This window comes from Notolepis coatsorum (genome assembly GCF_963971535.1).
Source record: "Notolepis coatsorum genome assembly, chromosome: 13".
Taxonomy (NCBI): Eukaryota; Metazoa; Chordata; class Actinopteri; order Aulopiformes; family Paralepididae; genus Notolepis; species Notolepis coatsorum.
In genome coordinates this window covers 26,745,237-26,751,236 of record NC_140177.1, presented here as the reverse complement: position 1 = coordinate 26,751,236, position 6,000 = coordinate 26,745,237, and positions in this window count along the sequence as shown.

The following is a 6,000-nucleotide window of genomic DNA, read 5'->3' as shown; positions in this document are numbered from 1 at the left end:
CCTGCTACGACTCTCCTTCGAATTTTGAATTTCAGCGCTCCTTCCCAATTGCCTAATTTGTGACGACCAACTTTCATAGGAGAATGCCATCCACCACACCGCCCCACCGTCTTCTCTAGAAAGCTAATTCTCGTTTAAGATAAGATATAAGATATTCCTTTATTGATCAGGCGTTTACCTGACAGCTATCGCCAACAAAGGTTAACTGCATAACGGATGTTGGCAGTAGTGAAGAAGGTAATGATAGACCCATTATCATGTCATTGTAGAACAAACGTCACAATATTTCAAATGCTGTCAAGTGTCAATGCTGCTGGGTCAGGAATTGCAGTAAAATGATAAATGAGCCCAAAGGATAATGTTATGACACCGATTAAATATATTTAAGAATATGAAATATGTTGTCAGATTTCGTTCTTCATAGTTACCTTGTTGAAGAGCATCGTGGGAAATAAATGCGAGATCACAACTACCGGCTTTTGTACTAGATTTACCAACCAATATGCTAATGACTGACAGGTGGGCGTGTTGACCTGTCTCGCGCACATGAGGTGATATTCTCGGGGAGCAGCATGTTCCGAGTCGGTGGCGTGAGGATGACGGAAGGGGAAGCAGAGTCGCACCGCCGGGAGGCGTTTTCCTTAATGCCAAGCAAGCAGTGCAAAAATGCTTCCGCATTCGTCACCGCACGCCAGTGCGGTAAAGCGCCCTTCTTTTCAGGCCCCGCTTAGACAAATGCTACCGTGCGTGCACCGGCGGCGGCGTGCTCGCTCAGGTGCGTGCGTGCGCCGGCGTGCTCGCGCGAGGTGCCCGCGCATGAGATCCCGCCTTGGTTCGACACGAGCGGAGCTCAATATATATAAGTCACCGCCCCTTATTCAGTATCTAGAAATAGCTCAATTGGCAAGGCCACATGGCTGTGGATCCTATGGCTCGTTTGCTGGCGAGTTCGAATCCCATCGAAAATATTTTTTAACGTGATTTTTTTTTAACGTGTATTCTTTCGCCGGTTAAGGTTAGGCATGGTTAAGGTTAAGGTTAAGGTTAGGCATTGTTTCGGAGTTGGTTAAGGTTAGAACGGTTAAGTTTAGGCGCTGTTAAGGAGCTGGTTAAGGTTAGAGTTTGTCAAAGAGAATGGCAATATAATTTCTATGGTTAAGGTTAGGCATGGTTAAGGTTAAGGTTAAGGTTAGGCATTGTTTCGGAGTTGGTTAAGGTTAGAACGGTTAAGTTTAGGCGCTGTTAAGGAGCTGGTTAAGGTTAGAGTTTGTCAAAGAGAATGGCAATAGACAGCCTATTTCCGCGCGACCTGGGCGCTGGGCGGCGGAAAATGAAAGGCGCATTACTGCACGCCACTACGGTAAATTTTTGCACTGCTTGCTTGGCATAAAGCTACACGCCGCCGGGAGGGGAGCGTTTTGCCGATTGAATGTTTTGAGTCTGGTCCTGGTGTGCCGGAGCAGTGGTGTCGAAAGCGAGAGAGACTTAAGGTTACTTGTCGAGAGAACTGTTTGATGGGATATGGAGACATGGAGGCGGCTCTAGCATGGAGGGTGGGCTCCCGTTGTCGTGCTGTGTTCCCCGGGGATGGCAAGGTGTATCTGGGGTTTGTTTCCTGGATCAAGGGTGAAGACTGCAGGGTCACGTTTGACGGATATGTAGGGAATGAGCCGTTGGGTATGTCCGCCTTGCTGCTCCCTGAGGGAGTGAGTTTGGCGATGGGAGATGACAGTATGGAGTGTGGTTCGGGGGGTGAGAGCGGGGGAGAAGGGTGGAGTAAGGTGGAGAAGAGGGGCAGGGATAGTGGGGGGAAGGGGGTGAAAAGGAAGAAGGGTAGGGGGGATAGCTCGAGTGGATCAGATGGTGAGGGTAGAGGCGAGGTTGTTGCGGAAGTGATTCATGTAGTGGTTAGGTTTGAGGGGGTGGGGGGAGTGAGCAAGTTAGGGTTGTTCGAGCTGCCAAAACTCGTAGGTAAGCAGTTAGGAGAGGTAGAGTATGCTAGAGTTTTGATAGATGGGAATTTGGCAGTAGGGTGTGTAAGTGTAGGGCAGGTGGAGATGGCTAGGAAGATGAGGAGCATTGGTGGCGTGGGTATAAGGGAGGTAGTGAGAGTAGGGGAGAAGAGGGAGGGGGGATGTAAGGGGGTGATAGCTGGGGTACCGGTTGAGGTTAGCGTGGAGCAGCTGGTGGAAGGGTTAGGGAAGGACGGGCGTAATGGCATGGTTAAGGGTGCAGAAAGGTTGAAGAGGGGAGCAGATAGGGTAGAGACGGAGACGGTAGTGATTAAGTTTGAGGGTAAGGTTGTTCCTAGTGTAGTGTTTGTAGGGTATAGGATGTTTAGGGTTAGGGAATTTGTTCAGAGTCCTCTTAGGTGTTATAGGTGTCAGGAATTTGGCCATGTAGCTGTTTCTTGTAAGAAGGGACAGAGGTGTGCTAGGTGTGGCGGGGAGCATGAATATGGGAAGTGTGGGGAGGGAGTGAAGCTGAAGTGTTGTAGTTGTGGTGGGGAACATAGTGTAGCGTTTAGGGGTTGTGCGGTGATGAGGAGGGAGGTTGAGGTTCAGAGAGTGAGAAGGGATGATAGGATTTCGTATGCGGAGGCAGTTAGGAAGTTAGGTCAGGGAAAGCAAGGTGAGGAAGGAGAAGGGCATTTGGCAGTAAGGGTAGTGCAGGAGGATCAGGGGAAGCAAGGTGTGGATAAGGGGTTTAGGAAAGGGCATTTGTCGGTAGAGGAAGTGCAAGAGGAGAAAGAGAGGGTGTGGGGGGTGAAGTTGGAGATAGTGGCATTTGTGACGAGAGTGGTGAATACTATAGTGATGGTTAGCAGTAGGACAGAGAGGTTAAGGTTAGTAGTTGAGGCGGCAGTATTAGACATGGGTATGAAGGGGTTGACAATAGGGCAAGTAACACAGGAGTTAGGGAAGGTAGGGAAGAAGGTTGTTGTGAGGGATCAAGTAAGAGAGTTAGGGAAGGGGGTGGTGAGTGTTCAGGAAGGCCAGAGTCAGTCGCTGGAGGCAATGAGTGACTCATAGATTAGGTTGGATAGGGTGGTGATGTTAGGGATGGGTTTTGTTTTGTTTGGTGTGTTAGGGGGTTGAATGGATTTGGTCGTGATCTGACATTGAACCGTTGAATAAGAAAAAGAAGAGGGGAGAATGGAAGACTGGCCCGATTTCCGGGTCGGTAGGTGGCGGTAAATGCCCCATTTATGGTGGCCGTCCGCCGTAAAACACCAAAAAGAAGAAGAAGAAGAAGTCATCCGGGAGCTAAAACTGGGAACGAGGTTACACGCACGCGTCCCAATGGTGAATGAATGAATCAGAGAAATGTTTCACATTTATAAAATAAATACATTCAAACAAAGCCCAGAGTAGAGTAGGCTGTTATTGGAATTATATCAATGAACAATACATAGAGACAAATGCTATTAGGATTTAGAACAATCTCATTCTATTTCTCCTCACATCCTGATTTTGTTAGAGCCAGTAAATTCAATTACACAACAACAAAAAAGCTTGAATGTGATTATGTAACTCCACCACTTTTGTCAACCATGTTTTCATTGTCATGTATATCTGTTTCATATATGCTGGTGTGCATCTGACTTGATTTGGATGAGCTCACATCCACATGTACACACTCACTTTAAACAAACACTCACCTTACCACTCACTTTAACACATTTTATATTTATCTATTATTAAAGAGATTTGCACTACATTCATACCTCATTTGCACCTTACCCTAAGTTTTGTACCTCATCTCGTTTCTGCATTTGTACCTCAGTTACTCATTTTACTCTATTGTATATTGACTGAACATTCATTTACTTACTTCTTAATTACTTCTTCTTCTTCTTTACTGTAGCCTATGTATGCACACTCTCAGGGGCTCATACAGAAACAAGCATTTCATCATAAAGTATTCTGTATTTTATTATGACAAATAATAAACAAACTTGAAACTTGATCTTGCACATACACAGGCCCGTCCAAACATTAAAATACACCACCAAAAATAAGAATGGAGATCATGTTTTTGAATGAGCTCTTGATATAAGGACTACACTAGACGAGGTGTTAACTGTATTTGTGGCATCTTGTGGCTGTAAAATGTTTGTGATCACTCGAGTAAAATAGATCTATATTCTGATTTACAAACCTGGGTTAAAAAAGTAGCTTATTTAATTTTTTTTATCCACTTTTTCTCCTCCTATTTTTTCTGTATTTTTCTCCCATCCCAATTTAGTCGTTATGCCAATTCACCCCTCCCCTTCCTGGTCGTTGCGCGCATGTGCCCCCCACTGGTCGGTCTAGGGAGCCCTGAAGTCTATCAGATGCTTCCTCCGATACATAGGAGACAGTCAGCAGCCTCTTTTCACCTGACAGCGAGGACTCTCACTGGGGAAGTGTAACGCGTGGGAGGATCATTCCTTCCCTCGCTGCCAGGCGCCGTGACCGACCTGTAGGAGTCGCTGTTTACAACGACCAGAATACCACCCACCGGCTTCCCACCCGCTGACACTGCCAATTGTGTCAGTATGACGACCGCCCAAGTCGGAGGGACCACTGACAGCCGGATTCGATACCAGTCTCTGCGGTGGTAGACAGATGCTTAGTCCGCTGCGCTACCCGGCCGCCTCAAAAAGTAGCTTATTTTCCATATCATCCCATTCTCCACTTTAGACTCAGTAGTGGTGGGAAATGTACACAGTTGCTTTGCTTAAGTGAAAGTAGAAATACCCAGATAGAATAGTACTCTGGTAAAAGTACAGAAGTATTTCATATTGGATGTACTTAAGTATCAAAAGTAAAAGTACACATTCTACATGTTTGTGTTTATTCCAGTGCTAGAGAAGTGTTCAAACCTCGACCCATTGACCTCTAAAGGTTATGTTAAAATGTGGTCCAGTTATGCTGCTCTGATTAAAGGTTATGTTAAAGTAGTATATGGTCCAGTTATGCTGCTCTGATTACATCCTCTTGAAGTTGGATGGCTTCAAATGTGAAAGTACACAATCTTCCAAAAATGTTGCCACGTTTTCAATGCAAAATCTTTTTCTTCAAAGTAACTGATGGGTTCAGATAAATGTAGTGAAGTAAAAAGTACACTATTTCCTTTGAAGTAAAGTTATCTAAAATGAAAATAAGATATTCCTTTATTGATCCCATTGGGGGAATTCGGGCTTCATCGCAGCATGGGGGAGGGGAGGTATGGGCAGGGTAATAGTAGAAAGACATAAATATAGGCAATACAAGTAGCTCACCGCGTACCTCGAACGCTATTTCGGCGTCGGGGACAACCGTGCGCGTCACGGATCTGGGGTACACGAGTTCGACTCCCGGACTCGCCGTATTTTCTCAGTGTCTTTCCCCCCATCTATACCCCATTCAACCTGTTTCTGTCGGTCATACTTGACCAGAAAAAGCGATAAACGCGAAAAGAACCAGCTGACTGGTCAAAGTAAAAAAAAAAAAAATTTGATTAGATAATTGAATATAGAAATATGAGAAAGTGTAAACAATATAATTAACTGAATATATTAAAGGTGCAGATGAGGGTCTTTGTGCCATACCAGTTATATTATACGTTACAATAAATATAGGCAGACTTCCATACACAGGTTTACCACCGAGTCAGTGGTGTAAAGCAACAAAGCATTACTTTGTAGTACTGCATTATCTACCAATACTGGTATAATTTCAGCATCATAAATGGCTACTTCATATTCAGTAGTCCTGTTTCATAGTACATATGTAGTATAATATATATAGATAATATATTTAGATTTGGGTTAATTATGTTGTTTACACTGCTTATTTTACTTTTCTACTGTACTATAATTGTATGGCCTGCATTTACACCATGCCCATACCTGTACAACCTCCCTCTACCAAAAACATTAGTTTCTTTCAAATGATTGACCCAGCCAGGGCTCCTGGAAATCCTCACTAGTCATCCGAATGCAATTTAATTTGAAATGTTTTATTCAAACTGTCC